The 16,997-nt window shown below is 35.8% G+C and overlaps 1 long non-coding RNA gene across 8 annotated transcripts in view; it reads left to right on the plus strand.

Moving 5' to 3' along the window:
* Window positions 1-16,997, plus strand: part of LOC118351967 (uncharacterized) — an 839,933-nt gene that overhangs the window by 786,945 nt on the left and 35,991 nt on the right. For all 8 annotated transcript variants that reach the window (XR_007404911.1, XR_007404914.1, XR_007404913.1 and 5 more), the window contains one exon: window positions 8,837-9,000. This is a non-coding gene — a long non-coding RNA (uncharacterized LOC118351967). The remainder of the gene's footprint in view (window positions 1-8,836; window positions 9,001-16,997) is intronic.

A 16,997-nucleotide genomic window follows, 5' to 3' on the forward strand; every position in this document is an offset into this window, starting at 1 on the left:
AAAATTTAGAGAAATAATGTACTTCAAAGCTTCTGTGTCTGCTTATTTGATCCTCATTTTCATTTGTATGAAAAATGAGAAATGAATTCAGAATATATTTCTGTTTAATTTTGTAGTCTGCCAAGCTTTTTCTAATTTTGTTGAAAAGTTTAAACTTTTATATAAGGTTAAGCTCTACTGAGATGCAGATTTCTTGGAAATTAAAATGAAGGACTGGAAAAATAGCAGTTTGTTTGACAAGGAGAGGGCAGGTCCTAATACTTCTAGTTTTTCTTGGACACTAGTAAATCTCAGTATTATAGTAATTTAACATAATATCATCCAGAATTGTGATGAGATGTTTTTCTTCTGCTAAGCAGGCACATTCATCATTATTACCCTTGCCAAGTCATTTTAGTGCGCAGAATTTGATATAACAGAATATCTGTATATGTTTCTTTGTGCAGGGCACATGCTTGTCATCAGTTAAGCTTGAGGTCTACAGGGTGGAGGCAGTGAGACGTGGGCTCGCCACACAACTCTCTATCGAATTTCTTGAAAACTCGATTCAGTGTCACCCAAGAGCCTATGAAACATGAGCAGTAAGGAAGGATCACTAATAAAAAACTCCTGGCAAGCAGCCAATCTTTCTGCAGTGAAGCTCTGCTCACTTTAATGTAGCTCCACTGGGCTGGATACATGTGGAGGATGGATGACAGCAGGATGCTGAAACAGCTGCTAGGTGATAAGCTGAAGTGGGCCAATGCATGTGGGCTGGGAAGGAGGAGTACAGATATTAGTAGCCCTTTAGCAAATGTCCTACCACCACACTATAGCATCATGGTGCTGTCTAGTTGTAGACTGATACTAAACAATAACATCAGAGAATCTATCTTGTCCTATAAGTTTCAAAAAAGTATTTTTTCCCCAAATAATATTAGGAAACCAAAGAAACAGAGACATAGTTCTGAGAGTGCCGGACTTACTTTTATTTTGACATGCACTCCCTTAAACATGTAAACAGACAGATATCTAAATGTTTTGATTTTTCTTCTATAAAATCAGCAGGTTCCACATTTCCAGCTTTCAGAATATGTTCTTGTAGCTTCCTTTTCAAATCCTGTAAATCAGCATGAGAAAAAGAATGGCATGAGCTAAAGTAAGGTAATAAAAAATGAAAGAACAATTAAGAAGTAAAAAGAGTCTGCAGTACTTTTCTAAGTCCTCTCCTGGAGGGTTTTGTGCATTTTTAGAGATTAAATTAGTCTTAAGTTGGTGCTAAGGCTTAAAGTTGTTGTCTGAAAGAATAAGCATTATGTTGTGAGAAAAATATACTGAAGAATTTTTACCGTTTAGAGGAAATACGCTATATCTGAAAGCCCATTTATGTGCATCCAGTTATCACCAAGAACAATAGAGCATGACTTACTGGTTGAATGACCCACACCTCGACTCCAAATTTGAAGCTGATGAGATGATTGTGTCATATATTAATGTACAGTTTACACATAGGACTGGATTTTTTGCAATTAATGTTTGGGGATGTTGTCCTTAAAATCAAGATATTTCAGACATCTTACAAGCCTTTCAACCAACAACCACCATCCATTCATTTACTTACATTTTTGTTGTGCATCTACCATGTACATGACACAGTACAAGGGATGGAGTATACAACAATGAATAAGAAATCTGTAAACTCCTGGAATTTGTATATATATTGTCTAAAGCCTACTTTATTTGGTATTGTTAAGGGATACCCAGTCATACAATACATGACACCTATTTATAAAATACTAACACTTTCAAAGGAGAAATACAAACCATATAAAAAGTAAATATGAGATGATATGTAATAATTATGAGTTCTTTAGAACATACACACGTTTTGAATAAAGGGCCAGATAATAAATATTTTATACTCTGTGGGCCAAAAATTCTGTGTTATAACTACTCAACTCACAAAAGTACCACAGATAATGAACAGAGTATTCACAGAAAAAGATAGTGCACTAGATTTGGCCCATTTTTTATAATTGTTCAATTCCTACCTCAGAAAACAATTTGTATAGGAGTTAGGGAAGTTAGGTAATTACAAAAGTACATGAGAAGGTACACTGGATCTTAAATGTTGGAGAGAAAGTGGCTTATACTCATTTTACAGTATTTCAGCAAAATAATTAGAATATATCCTACATCTTCTTATTGACAGTGCATAATGCATTTATCTAGAACCAAACTCTGCTACCCACATCAAATTTAACTCTATCTTTCCAAGCCCAGGTCTTTCTATATGAGGCTGTGTCCTCTGGTTTTGAGCTTGATGCCTAGAAAAGACTTACTCCTTGGATCTCTAAACACTTAATGGACAATCACAAATTGACTACATTAAGACTCAGATCTTAGGTTGTTTATTTATTTTTTTAATTCTACCAAAATTAACACACAGGGTTATATTAGTTTCAGGTTTACAATATAGTGCAACACTCATATACATTACTCAATGCTTATTACAGTAAGTATACATGTCATACCCTTTACCTCTTTCTCCTGTGCTCAACCTACCTACCCTCTGGTAATCATAGGCTTGTGCTTTATAGTTTTCTTGGCTTTTCTCTTTTTTTCCGTTGTTTTGTTTCTCATATTCCACATATGAGTGAAATCATATGGCATTTGTCTTTCTCTAGACTTACTTATTTCACTTTGCATTATACCCTATAGATTCATCCATTTTGTACTAAATGGCAAGATTTCAGTATTTTTAATGGCTGAGTAATATTCCATTGAATATGTATACCACCTCTTCTTTATCCATTTGTTCTCCGGTGGACACTTGGGCTGTTTCCATAATGTGGCTGTTGTAAATAAAGATACAATGAACATAAGGATGCATATATCCTTTTGAATTAGATTTTAATATTCTTTGGTTAAATACCCAGTAGTGTGATAGCTAGGTCATAGGGCTGTTCTATTTTTAATTTTTGAGGAACCTCAATACAGTTTTCCACAGTAGCTGTACCTGTTTGCATTCTCCCCAAATGTGCATGAGGGTTCCATTTTCTCCACAACCTTACCAACATCTATTGTTTCTTGTGCTTTTGATTTTAGCCATTCTGACACGTGTGAAGTAATATCACATTGTGCTTGTCATTGACATATCCCTGATGATGAGTGATGTTCAGCATGTTTACATATGTCTGTTGACCATCTGTATATCTTCTTTAGAGAAATGTCTATTCATGTCTTCTGCCCATTGTTATTTGGATTATTTATTTTTTGGGGGGGTGAGTTTTATAAGTTCTTTATATAGCTTTGACACTAGCCCTTTATCCCATAGTTCATTTGCAAATATCTTCTCCCATTACACATGCCATCTTTTAGTTTTGTTGGTTGTTTCCTTCATTGTACAGAAAATTTTTATTTTGAGATAGTCCCAATAGTTTATTTTTCCTTTTCCTTTCCTTGCCTCTGGAGACACATCTGGAAAAATGTTGCTTGACTGGTGTCAGAGAAATTATTGCCTGTGCTCTCTTCTGAGATTTTCATGGTTTCAAGTCTCATATTGAGGTTTTTAATCTATTTTTAGTTTATTTTTGTGAATGGTTTAAGTGGTCCAGTTTCATTCTTTTGCATATGGCTGTCCAGTTTTCCCATCACCATTTGTTGAAGAGACACTCTTTTTGCCATTGCATATCCTGCCTCTTATGTCATAGACTAATTGGTCATACAAATGTGGTTTAATTCCTGGATTCTCTATTCTGTACTATTGATCTATGTGTCTATTTTTGTGTCAGTGCCATACAGTTTTGATTACTAGAGCTTTATAGAATATCTTGAAATCTGGCATTGTCATACCTCTAGTTTTGTTCTTTTTTCAAAATTGCTTTGGCTATTCAGGGTCTTTTGTGGTTCCATATACATTTTAGGATTACCCTAGTTTTGTAAAAAATGCTGGTGGTATTTTGATAGGGATTGCATTAAATCTGTACATCACTGTGAGTCATATAGACATTGTAACAATATTTTTCTCTCAATACATGAGCATGGAATATCTTTTCAGTTTATTAAGGCATCTTTAATTTCTCTCCTCAATGTTTTATGGTTTTCAGAGTACAGGTCTTTTACATCCTTGGTTAAGTTTATTCCTATTATCTTTGGTGAGATTGTAAATGGAACAGTTTTCTTAATTTCCTTTCTGCTACTTTATTATTGTATAGAAATTCAGTGAATTTCTAAGTGTTAATTTTGTATCCTATGATCTTATAAAATCATTTAATAGTTCTAGTATTTTTTTTTGTTAATTCCTTAGGATGTTCTATATATTATGTCATCTGCAAATAGTGACAGTTTTATTTCTTCCATAGCCATGTGGATGTCTTTTGTTTCCTTTTCTTATCTGATTACTGTGATTGGACTTCTAGTACTATGATGAATAAGTGGTGTGAGTGGATATTCTTGTCTTGTTCCTGATCTTCGGGGAAAAACTCTCAGTTTTCCACCAAGGAGTATGATGTTATCTAGGATTTTTCTATATATGGTTTTTATTATGTTGAGGTATGTTCCCTTAGTCCTATTTTGTTGAGGATTTTTATCATGAATGGATGCTGTACTTTGTGAAAAGCTTTTTCTATATCTATTGAAATAATTATATGGTTTTGTCCTTTCCCATGTTGATGTGATGTATCACATGGATTGATTCAAGAATATTGCAGCATCCCAGAAATAAATTCGACATGATCATGGTGAATGATTTTTTTACATGTATTGTTGGATTCAGTTTGCTAATATTTTGTTGAGGATTTTTGCGTCTATGTTCATCAGAGGTATTGGCCTATAATTGTATTTTTGTAGTGTCCTTATCTAGTTTTGATGTCAGGGTAACATTGCTTTCATAGAATGAATTTGGAAACTCTCCTTCCTATTCTAAGTTTTGGAAGAGTTTGAGAAGGGTAGATACTAACTCTTCTTTAAATGTTTCCTAGAATTTGCTTGTGAAGCCATCTAGTCCTGGACTTCTGTTTGTTCGGTACTTTGGGATTACTAATTCAATTTCTTGCTGGTGACTGGTCTGTTCAAATTTTCTATTTCTTCTTGATTCAATTTTGGGAAGTTATATGTTTCCAGGAATTTCTCCATTTCTTCTAGGTTGTCCAATTTGTTGGCATACAATTTTTCATCATATTCTCTTATAATACTTTGTGTTTCTGTGGTGTTAGTTTCTTCTCATTTCTGTTTTTGAGTCCTCTCTCTCTCTGTTTTTATAACTGGCTAAAATTTCATAAATTGTTCTGATCTTTTCAAAGAACCAGCTCATTGTTCATTCATCTGTTATGTTTTTAGTTTCTATTTCATTTATATCTATTTCTGCCCTAATCTTTAGTATTTCCTTCCTTCAACTGGGTTTATTCTTCTTTTTCTAGACCATTCAGATGTAAGGTTAGGTTGTCCATTTGAAATTTGTATTGCCTTTTGAAGTAGGCATGTATTCATATAACATTCCCTCTTAGAACAGCTTTTGCTATATCTCATAAATTTTGGAATGTTGGGTTTTCATTTTTCATTTCCTCTTTCATTTCTTGTTGGACCAATTCATTGTTTTGTAGCATGTTATTTAATTTATCTCTATGTTATTTAATCTCTGTGTTCTTTCCATGTTTTTTCTTGTGGTTGATTTTTAGTTTTATAGCATAGGAAAAGATACATGGCATGACTTCAATCTTTTTAAATTTGTTTAGACTTGTTTTGTGACCTAATATGTGATCTGTTCTGGAAAATGTTCTATATGCACTTGAAAAGAATGTGTATCCTGCTGTTTTAGGATGAAATTTTTAAAATATATCTATTGGATCCATCTGGTCCAATATGTCATCCAAAGCCACTTATTCCTTATAATTTTCTGTTTGGATAATCTATCCATTGATGTAAGTGGGCATTAAAGTCCCCTGCTATTATTGTATTACCATTGATTATGTCCTTTATATTTGTTAATAGATCCTTTATGTATTTGGGTCTCCTTTGACAGTATAGATATTTATAATTATTATATTTTCCTGTTGTATTGTTCCCTTTATGATTATGTGGTCTTCTACTTTGTCTCTTATTGTAGCCTTTCTTTCAAAGTTTTATAGAAGTATTGCTATCTTGGCTTTCTTTTCACTTCCTTTGGCATGCTAAATGCTTTCTCATGCCTTCACTTTCAATTTGTATGTGTCTTTAGGTCTGAAATGAGTTCCTTTTAGGCAGCTATTATTTCCTCAAATAAAATTTCTTCCCCTCTTTTCTCTCTCTTCTTTTTCTTGGTTCCCTATAGTAACCATATGAATGTTATTATTCTTGATGGTGTCACTGAGTTCCTTTTTTAAATAAAAGGAAAAAAATAATTTTTCTTTCTTTTGTTCAGCTTGATTGCTTTCTATTACTCCATCCTCCGGGTCACTGATTTGTTCTTCTGCTTCCTCTAGTCTATGATTTATTTCTGCTAGTGTATTTTCAATTTCATATATTGCATTCTTTGTTTCTCATTGGTTATTTTTCATGTTTTCTATCTCTCTATTGATGATCTCAGTGAGACCCTCCACTCTTTCTCATCTCTGTTCTTTCAGTTCTCTTGCTGTGATTTTGTCCTGTGCTTTTGTTTGGGACATGTTCCTCTGTCTTTTCATTTGTTTAACTCTGTGTTAGGAAATTGAGTTACATCTCCTGTTCTTGCAAGTAGTAGCCTTATGAAGAAGAGGTCCAGTGGTCCCCTGTTTTGTAGTGGCCCTATTCACCAGGACCTGGCCCTTCAAAGGCTTCTCCTTTAGGTGCTGGGTGTGCCCTACTGTTGTATCTGAGCCATGTTTGCCCTCAGGATAGTCATCTGTAATTGTGTTAATGAGCCAGTCTGCAGCTGCCTTGAGCTTGAGTTGAGGCAGATCAGACATTCACTATCACGGAGGTTGGACTGCAGGACATTCTCCTGTGTTGCCCCCTGAGAAGTTTTCATTGGTGGGTAGGTCCTGCAGTCATACCAGATATATACCCTCATGCCACTGTTGTGACTGCAATATAAATTATGTATCTGGTTATTTCCCCCTTTCCCTGTGGCAAGGAATCACTTTGGAGTAGTGTTGGCCCCTGTCAAGGCTGCTTGCCCACTGTTATGCTTATTGTGGCATTTTGGGTGGAGTTCTGCAAAGTTGGATTGGAGGGGGCTTGATGCAGGTGAATGCAGGCATGGAGTGTACTGTTAACAGGTATATATGTGTAGCCTTTGGAGAACTGCTGAGGTGTTTTGGAGTGGGCACATCTGCAGGAAAGGATAGGGGTGGGGGACACTGTTATAAGCTAGGTGGAGAGTGTTGTTACTGAGCTGGTTCTCGCAGGTGTCCAGGTATCTAGGCTGGATTTCAGAGAAGGAAATGATACCCATCAGCTCTTTTGTTCTTAAGAAGTCTCTTAAATTAAAAAAAAAAAAAAAAGAAGTCTCTTAAATATCCTACCCTGCCAGCAGAAGTTTTGAGATTAGTAAATAAATCTTTCTATACATCCCAGGTGTTTTTCAAACTTGCTTCTGTTGCTTCTATGCTTCATCTCAACAGGGCTGTTTGTTGTGCTGTCTTTTAAGGGTGGGTACCAGTTTACTACAGTTCTCTAGGTCTCCCAGAGAGTGAGCTGATTTTAAAGTTTCAGGTGTTAACTTCCTCTCACCACCCCCACCCCTGCCGCCCCAATTGTAAGAACTTGAGAAGTTAAGCCCCTCTGTTTTACAAAACTCAGTATTAGGATTTGTTTTCCCAGTGTGGGTCTCTGATGCCAGACTGTCAGATGTGGGGTGTGCTCTCCCTACTTTGTGCCTGTGGTATCCCTTCCTCCCATGCACACTCCCATGAGTCAGTTTGGTTCCTAACCACATCTTCACCCTTCCTACACTTTTCTATGTGGTCTCTTCTCTATGTTTAGCTGTGGAGACTCTGTTCTACCAGCCTTTGATTCATTTTCAAGTTTATTTACACTGATCTAGGTGTTATCTAGGTTTATCCAGTACTGAGATGAGTTTAGGATCATCCTACTCCACCATCCTCCCTGGAATTCTCACATCTTGGTTTTATATTGGTTGGCAAGCACAGACTTCTGTAGTTGAAAGTGAATTAAAATAAGAAGAAAAAGAATTAAGTATAGGACATATGTATATGAGAATAGTAGAAAATGGGCTATGATGGGAAAAAGAAAAAAAAATAGGGAAGATTCTCAGAGATTACCACTAACCCTCTTTTAAGGAAACATATTAGCCGTCTTCTAAAGGTCCAGATAACTACAAGTATGTCATTCCCATGGGTAGAAATGACTTCATTAAGACTTGGATGATATTAGAGTTGGGTAATGCCATCTCAATGGAGAGTGCATGGAAAAATTACATATTAGTTGTAAGTTTATGAATATTTCAGTAATTTGAATACACTTTCCTTTTCCATAATACTCTCTATCGTTTCCATAATTAAGCATTAATAATTAAAGTTGGTCTTTGAAGATTTCCAATTATAGTATAAGGATTACAGAACTTTGCCATTACTATTCTTCCTTTGGTAAGTTGTTAAATAACCTACAAATGATTCGTTTTTAAGTACCAAATGTATTTTAAATAAATGCACTAGCAAAATATCTATTTGTATATTACTTGGGACTATCTGGGCAAGATACTTCTAAAAGATCTCAGCCCTTTATGGTTTTGAACGTGTCCATGTTTTCCAAATGACATCCCTCCTGCCAGGTACTTTCCCTTGCAATCTGCCTATTACCCCCCTAATTAACATCTTCTTCCTGACTTCTATCTCATCTTTCTTTTTTTTTTTTTTTAATTTTTATTTATTTATGATAGTCGCAGAGGGAGAAGCAGGCCCCATGCACCGGGAGCCCGACGTGGGATCCGATCCCGGGTCTCCAGGATCGCGCCCTGGGCCAAAGGCAGGCGCCAAACTGCTGCGCCACCCAGGGATCCCTATCTCATCTTTCAAAGGAATTTTTCTTGACCTTCCCAAGCAGGTTAAGTACAAACCACATCTTTACACTATCATGATACTTGTCATATTGATGTCTAATTGCTTATGCTTTTCTATTAGGTAATGAACCCCAGAACACAGAAACTCCTTTTTGTCTCAGTAGCCACTACTTATGCTTAGTACATAGTTGGCACTCAATAAATACTTGGAGGGACAAATGCATGATAAGCTTCTATTGTATTATATAAATGTTGTATCCCAGAAGTGATAAGAAAGCATTTTTCCCTTAGTAGTAGTTAATATCCTATTCATCTCACCTTCATATCTTATTTATTCATGTCTGTGTTCAACACACAATTGGAAATAATACATAGGCATTATATACACCATCATCTATAGTGGTAGTATTTCTGATCTTAGACAAAGAAAGGTGGAGCTCATTACTGTCATCATCAGCTATGGTACCTTGGGTAGGTCACTGAGCCATTCTGAGTTTATGCTTCCACATCTATCAACAGGATGATAATAGTATTCTCATGGTGGTTCTGAGGATGGAAAAGATGATTCTGATAATGGCTTTTAAATCACATCATGAAATATAAACCAGCATGATTATTACATTTCTGCTCATATTCAACCTAAGTATCACCAAGTAAAATATCGTTCAAAGCCTCAAGGAGCAGGACCTGCCTTAGAATTTATATGGAATATTATTCCCAATAATTACTTATATGCCCTTCATTGTTATCTTAACTGTTCCTACTGGATATTATATATGCTGCAACAGCTACACATTTCCATAGTATTATCTATTTCTGCCTTTGGTTCTGAATCTCTAATAACAAAGGTAGAATTAAGTATTAATAATTTTCTAACTAAATAAAACTTGGGGACTAATCATAGTTCTTTAGTTTTTAATGAGAATGGTTGGTCTTTAGATAGAGATGTGTTAAATAATCAGTTTACAAAGAACGTATTTACTAGGGAATGGATATGCACACCAGGCTTCCTTTCTAGGTATTCACTTTGCCAGCAGAATAATGATTCTGTCTTCCTCTTGCTTGAAGGAATATGGCTATGCCTCAAGCAGATTCATGCTGTTTAACTCTGCATATCTACTATCTGTGAAAGACAGTTTGGTCTCCAGAATGTTAACTCACATTTACAATGTTTGCAGGAGCTTGCAGTGCAGGAGTGAATCTTAAAAGAGACTTACTGCCACATTCACCACCCATCCTATTTAATAAAATGGAGCAGTGGAGGTATTTTAAAAGTCACATTTGTCTTCAAATCTGAAGGAAAACAACACATTTCTAAAAGCAGATGGCTTAAAGAGCAGAAGTAATTGCATAGGTCATTCACACAGATCTATGGAAAACTGTACCATACGTAGGTGTGGAAAAATTTTTTTCAGCTAATGTTCTTAATTTTTATTGACAATACTTTTGAAAGAAGATAGCAAAGTAAATCTTTCCAGATAGTGAAGTCAAATCTCACAGTGGGACAGAATTTTTCATCTCCAGATATACCAATAACATGGTCACAGTTTAACCCTGGCTAAAAGCAACAAAATTTTTAATTTTTTTTGTTTGGAGGTGAGTGTTGAAGTCATTCATATATTATAAATTGGAAAGGAATGGGGTTGAAACTTGGGAGGAAGTATATATTGATCTCAGGCATGGGAATGCTTAGTTTGGAGACTGAGTAATGATAAAGCCCTTGAAAGAACACTGTCACTGGTAGAAGCCTTTCAATAGTGCAGCTTCCACGTGGGAGACTTTCTAAAAACGTATTGTCCCTGAGGAAAAAAGTCAATTCCAACTTTTTCCTTCCAAGTTTCTAGACAAACCTAAACTACAGTCAATTTGGATGCATGAAAAGAGCTGCTAACAAAACAGCTTTTCTTCCATTCTGAATGTTCTATAATTGGAAATGTAAAGAGTAAAATAAGTTATTGCAGTGAAAACAATATGGTCATTGAGTCAGGGGAGGGGCAAGTTTATAGAAGGTGCTCAGAAAAGGACTATTTGGAAATATGACAATGGTATCTTAAAAGATGGGTAAGAGAAAGCCCTGTAGATAGGCTGTGTAAAGGTCCTGAGGGTGCAAATAATTTGTTCTGGATTTGGAACATAGTGAGAGGATGGACAGAAATAATGAGGTAGAAGCCTGATCTCCTAGGGCTTTAAAGCTATTATAACCAGTTAATTAAGAACTCTCAAAGCATAGTGGATAAACATAAAATTTTTATTTAAATCTGTCACTAGATTAAACCATGTTCTGGAAAATCCATTTCTTTCTGTTCCTAAGAGGTGTCTTTCTGGTCATACTTTATTAAAATCTGTCCAATCTACATTAAAACTTTCAGTCATACAAAGAAATGGATATACTCCATGCTCATGAATTGGAAGAATATTGTTAAAATGTCTACACTACGCAAAGCAATCCACATCTTTAACGCAATTCCTATCAAAATACCAACAGCATTTTTTCACAGAGCCATAACAAACCATCCAAAAATTTGTGTAGAACCACAAAAGACCTTGAATAGCCAAACCAATTCTGAAAAAGAAAGCTGGAGGCAACACAGTTGTGGACTTCAAGTTCTGTTATAAAGCTGTAGTAATCGGGTTGCCTGAGTGGCTCAGTGGTTGAGCGTCTGCCTTCGGCTCAGGGATCCCAGAGTCCTGGAATTAAGTCCAACATTGGGCTCCTTGAGTGGAGTCTGATTCTCCTATCCCTCTTCTCTCTCTGCCTCTCATGAATAAATAAATAAAATCTTTTTAAAAAAGCTGTAGTAATCAAAACAGTATGGTACTGGAACAAAAATAGACATATGGATCCATGGAATAGAACAGAAAAGCCAGAAGTGAATCCACAGTGATATGGTCAATTAATCTTCAATGAAACAGGAAAGAAAATCCCATGGAAAAAGAGATGTTATCTTCAACAAATGGCATTGGGAAAATGGAACAACCATATGCAAAAGAATAAAACTGGACCACCTTCTTAGACCACACACAAAAATGAATTCAAGATGGATTAAAGACCTAAATGTGAGACCTAAAACCATAAAAATCCTAAGAGAGAACACAGGCAGTAATTTCTTTGACACTGGCCATAGCAACTTTCTAGATATGTCTCCTGAGGCAAAGGAAACAAGAGCAAAAATAAACTATCTGGACTACATCAAAATGAAAAGCTTCTGCGCAGCAAAAGAAATAATCAACAAACCTAAAAGGCAGAAATCAGAAAAGGTATTTACAAATGACACATCTGACAAATGGTTAGTATCTAAAATATATAAAAACTTATAAAACTCAACACTCCAAAAATGAATAATCCAATTAAAATGGGTAGAAGACATGAATAGACATTTTTCCAAAGAAGACATCCAGATGACACATAAAAAGATGTTCAACATCACTGATCATCAGGTAAATGCAAATCAAACCTATAATGAGCTATCACCTCACACGTGCCAGAATGGCTGAAATAAACAACACAAGAAACAACAGGTATTGGCTAGGATGTGGAGAAAGGGGAACCCACATGTACTGTTGGTAGGAATGCAAACTGGTACAGCCACTGTGGGAAACAGTATGGAGATTTCTCAAAAAAGTGAAAAATAGAACTACCCTATGATCCAGCAATTGCAATTCTAGGCATTTACCCAAAGAAAGAATACAAAAATACTAATGTCAAGGGATACCTGCACCCCAGTGTTTATAGCAGCATTATCTACAATAGCCAAATTATGAAAATACCCCATGTGTCCATTGACTGATGAATGGATAAAAAAAGAGTTCACACACACACAAAATGGAATATGACTCAGCCATAAAAAAGAATGAAATCTTGCCATATGCAAAGACATGGATGAAGCTAGAGAGTATAATGCCAAGAGAAATAAGTCAGTCCAAGAAAGAAAAATACCATGTGATTTCACTCATATGTGGAATTTATGAAACAAAACAAATGAGCACAGGGAAAAGGAGAGAGAGTCAAACCAAGAAACAGACCCTTAACTATAAAGAACAAACTAATGGGGCAGCCCAGGGGCTCAGCGGTTTAGCACCACCTTCAGTCCAGGGCCTGGTCCTGGAGTCCCGGGATCGAGTCCCACATTGGGCTCCCTGCATGGAGCCTGCTTCTCCCTCTGCCTGTGTCTTGGCCTCTCTCTGTGTGTCTCTCATGAATAAATAAACAAAATCTTAAAAAAAAAAAAAAAAAAAAGCAAACTGACGGTTACCAGAAGGGAGGTAGGTGAGGGGATAGATGAAATACGTGATGGGGGTTAAGGAAGTATACTTGTGATAAGTACAGTGATATCTGGGAGTATTGATTCACTATATTGTACATCTGAAACTAATTCACTACATGTTAACTGGAAGTTGAATAAAAACTAAAAACAACAACAACAACAAAACAAAACAAAAAACAAACCTTAACTAGGAGAAGGGGGGAGAAAACACTTTCAGTCATATATTTGAACCACATGTTTCAAAGTTCTAGCCCTTCTTTTTCCCAATGCTAGGAGGGTAGAGAGGGAGGGAAGTAGGTGAGGAATAAGGACAAATGGTCCTTACTTATTGCTGCATTTAGGTTTTAGGCCCCTTCCTGCCAATTCTCACTGTGTCTCTGACCTATACTGCTGGTCATCACCTTCTGTGTGGCAGGCACTCACATGCTGGCTCCTGCACGGCATGTGTGACAATTCTTTGGAGGCCTTTTGGGTCCTTCCCACTGCCCAGGTCTCTGATCTGGGAGTTCTGACTCCTGCTCAGCTGCCTGTTACCACCCACACTGGCAGTCCTGATGCTAGAGGATATGCATGCAGGCTCCTAGACTGCCAGCCAGCCATCACTCTGGTTATTTTCTCTACTGAGAAAGGCACAGGAGAAGGTCAGCAAGTTCACTGCCTAAACAGAAATCCAACTGGGAAACAGAATGCCAATGTTGCTTTGTGGCAACAACATCAGTGATTATCTTGCAGTCTCCCTATTATCTCTTTGTGGAGGTGGATGCCTTTCCCAGCAAGCAGAGCACTGTCTACAAGGCCAGTGATATTGGCTACCACCTGGCTTTCCTTACTCTTCTAAATATATACATTGAGGAGAGAATGGGGAAGTGGTGGCTGTTTTTGATACTTGGTGGCTCTGACAAAACTAAAAATAAACCAATAAAATTGAACTTAATATTCAATTAAACTTGGAAAATAATAGATTGACTATAGCATAGTAGTTAGGAGTATTATGGGTTTTGGAATAACTGGCCTATGTTCAAATTCTGGCTGCTGGATTTGCTAGTTGTCTACCCTTATATAAGCTAAAGTTCTAGTGCTTTAATCTCTAACTTGTAAATATGGGGAAATAATTATATTTATAGGGTTATTTAAAAATGTAGGTGGGTTAACCCCTCTAACACATACAAGAACTCAATGAGTCATAGTCCTTAATGAGTACTTTTATTAAGTACTTGAATTAATGGTAATTTTATGTGATCCCTCTGACTACTAAATGAAACACAGACTGGACAAGGAGAGCAGGGCAAGGATGGAAGCAGAGAGATCTTTAAGGCATCAGTGGAACCTTAAGTAAAACCTTACAAGAATTTGGAATAGAGTGGCACAGGTTGAAGTGTTGAAGTAGTCATTTTTATTATATGTTTCTAGGTATAGCTCTCAGGACTTGTTGAGGAATCTTTTATGGGGCTTGAGGAAAGGAATAAAGGATGGCTCTGACATTTTCAGCCTGAGAGCCTAGGAAAGCTCTTAGGTAGTTAAGGCCGTGGTGTTATATGAAATCAGATAATAATAAAAAAACAAAAATAGATCAGAAAGAAAAAAAAAAAAACCTAAATTGTCTTTATTCACCAATGATATAATGTTCTACAAGGAAAAAAAAAAAAAAAAAAAAAAAAAAAAAAAAAAAAATAATGTTCTACAAGGGATTATTTAGATTCTACCATAGGGTATTAGATCTTAAGAAATGATGTAAATGTAACAAATCTAAATGAAGAAGAAATAATGTGTCCTATTGGCAGAATAATGGATCCTCAAATATGTCAATACCTAATATCTTCTTTGAATATGTTGCCTTGCATGGGAAAAGAGACTTTGAAGATTGGATTAAAGTTGATGACATAGTGAGATTATCTTTGTGGGCCCAACCATTTGAGTCTTTAAAATCTGGGGATCTTTTCTGGCTGTATCAAAGAAAGATCACTTCTGGGAGGAGGGTATGGCAGCATGAGAAGGATCTGATGCCCACCGCTTGTTCCAAGATGTAGAGGTCTATGTACAAGAGGGGTCTCAGGGCTAAGGGTGGCCCCAATAACTAACATCCAGCAGGGAAACAAGCACTTCAGTCTCACAGCTGCATGGAATTAAATTCTGACAACACCCGGAAAAACAAGGAAATGGATTCTGTGGAGCCTACAGAAAGGAATAAAGCATGTCAACACCTTGATTTTAGCTTATGGAGACTCTCACCAGACTTCAGATCTACAGAAATTCAAAATAACTAATTTGTATTATTTTAAGCTACTAAACTGTTAGTAATTTGTTACAACAGCAAGAGAAAATACACATACCATAAAGTTTACCCATATTAAGTGCACACTTTTTGACAGTAAATTTATAGATGTCACCACAATCCAGTTCTATCACTCCAAATAGATCCCATGTACTACTATTTGCAGTCATTCTCAGTGCTAACTCCAGCCCCAGGCAACCACTATCTGCTTAAATTTGTTTTTTTTTTCTGAACATTTCATATGAATTATGTCTTTTGCATCTGACTTCTTTCACTTAATTCAATGTTTTTGAGGCTCCTTCATGTGTACTGTATATCAATATTTTGTTCCTTTTCATGACTAAGTAGTAGTCTATTATCTGGATAAACCACAATTTATCCCTTTATCACTTCATGGAGATACAGGGTTTTCAGATTTTTACTATTATGAATAAAGCTATGAACACAAGTCTTTGTGTGGACTTGGATTTCATTTCATGCAGACACCCAGGAGTGTAACTGCCAGGTCAGAAGATAAGTTTGTTGACTTTTATTTTTAATATTTTATTTGCTTATTTGAGAGAGAAAGGTAGGGGCAGAGGGAGAGGGAGAAATAGGCTTCCCAATGAGCAGGGAGCTCGATGCTGCCTGCGGGGCTTGATCTTAGGACCCTGGAATCATGAACTGAGGCAAAGGCAGATGCTTAACTGACTGAGCCACTTAGGTGCCCCTTAACTTTTTAAAAAATAATTCAAAGTGGCTGTACTGATTTACATTCTCATTAGCAATATATGGAGATTCTGATTTCTCCATATCTCCTTGCCTATTGATTATCTTCTTTTTTAACTGTAGCTCTTCCTAAGGGTATAAAGTGGTATTTCATATTATTTTAATTTGCATTTGCTGATGGCTATTGATGCTGAGCATTTTTTCATGTGCTTATTAGTCATTCATATACCTTTTTTAGTGAAATGTCTATTCAGTTTTTCATTTTTTTCTTCACTAATTTTTAATTGGATTTTTTATATTACTTTAGAAGAGTTCTTCACATAGACTGGATACAAATTGTAGTGATAAAATTGGATTTTCTCATGAAAATTATTTAGACACTTTTATCATACACATAACTAAAAATGGATCATATGCCAAAGTGTAAAGGTAACTATAAAACTTCTAGAAGAATATATAGAAGAAAATCTTTGTGAGCTTATTTCAAGATAAAAAGAAAATATATGTAATTGATGACTTATATCACATATAAATATATACATAACATAAAGATATATATATATTATATTTATATATATATATATATATAAATCATGTATATATGCTTCACACATATTTGTTCCTAATCTGTGACCTTTTATTAAGGGTATCTTTTGAAGCCAAACAGTTTTGTTTTGTCTTTAATGAAGTTCAGTTAATATTCACATTCTTTTATGTACCATTATTTTGGTATCATATCTAAGAATGCTTTGCTCTTTGGAAAAAAAAAAAAAAATCTGGGTTTTGATAGGGATTG

The sequence above is a fragment of the Canis lupus genome, chromosome 22 (genome assembly GCF_003254725.2).
Source record: "Canis lupus dingo isolate Sandy chromosome 22, ASM325472v2, whole genome shotgun sequence".
NCBI classification, from domain to species: domain Eukaryota; kingdom Metazoa; phylum Chordata; class Mammalia; order Carnivora; family Canidae; genus Canis; species Canis lupus.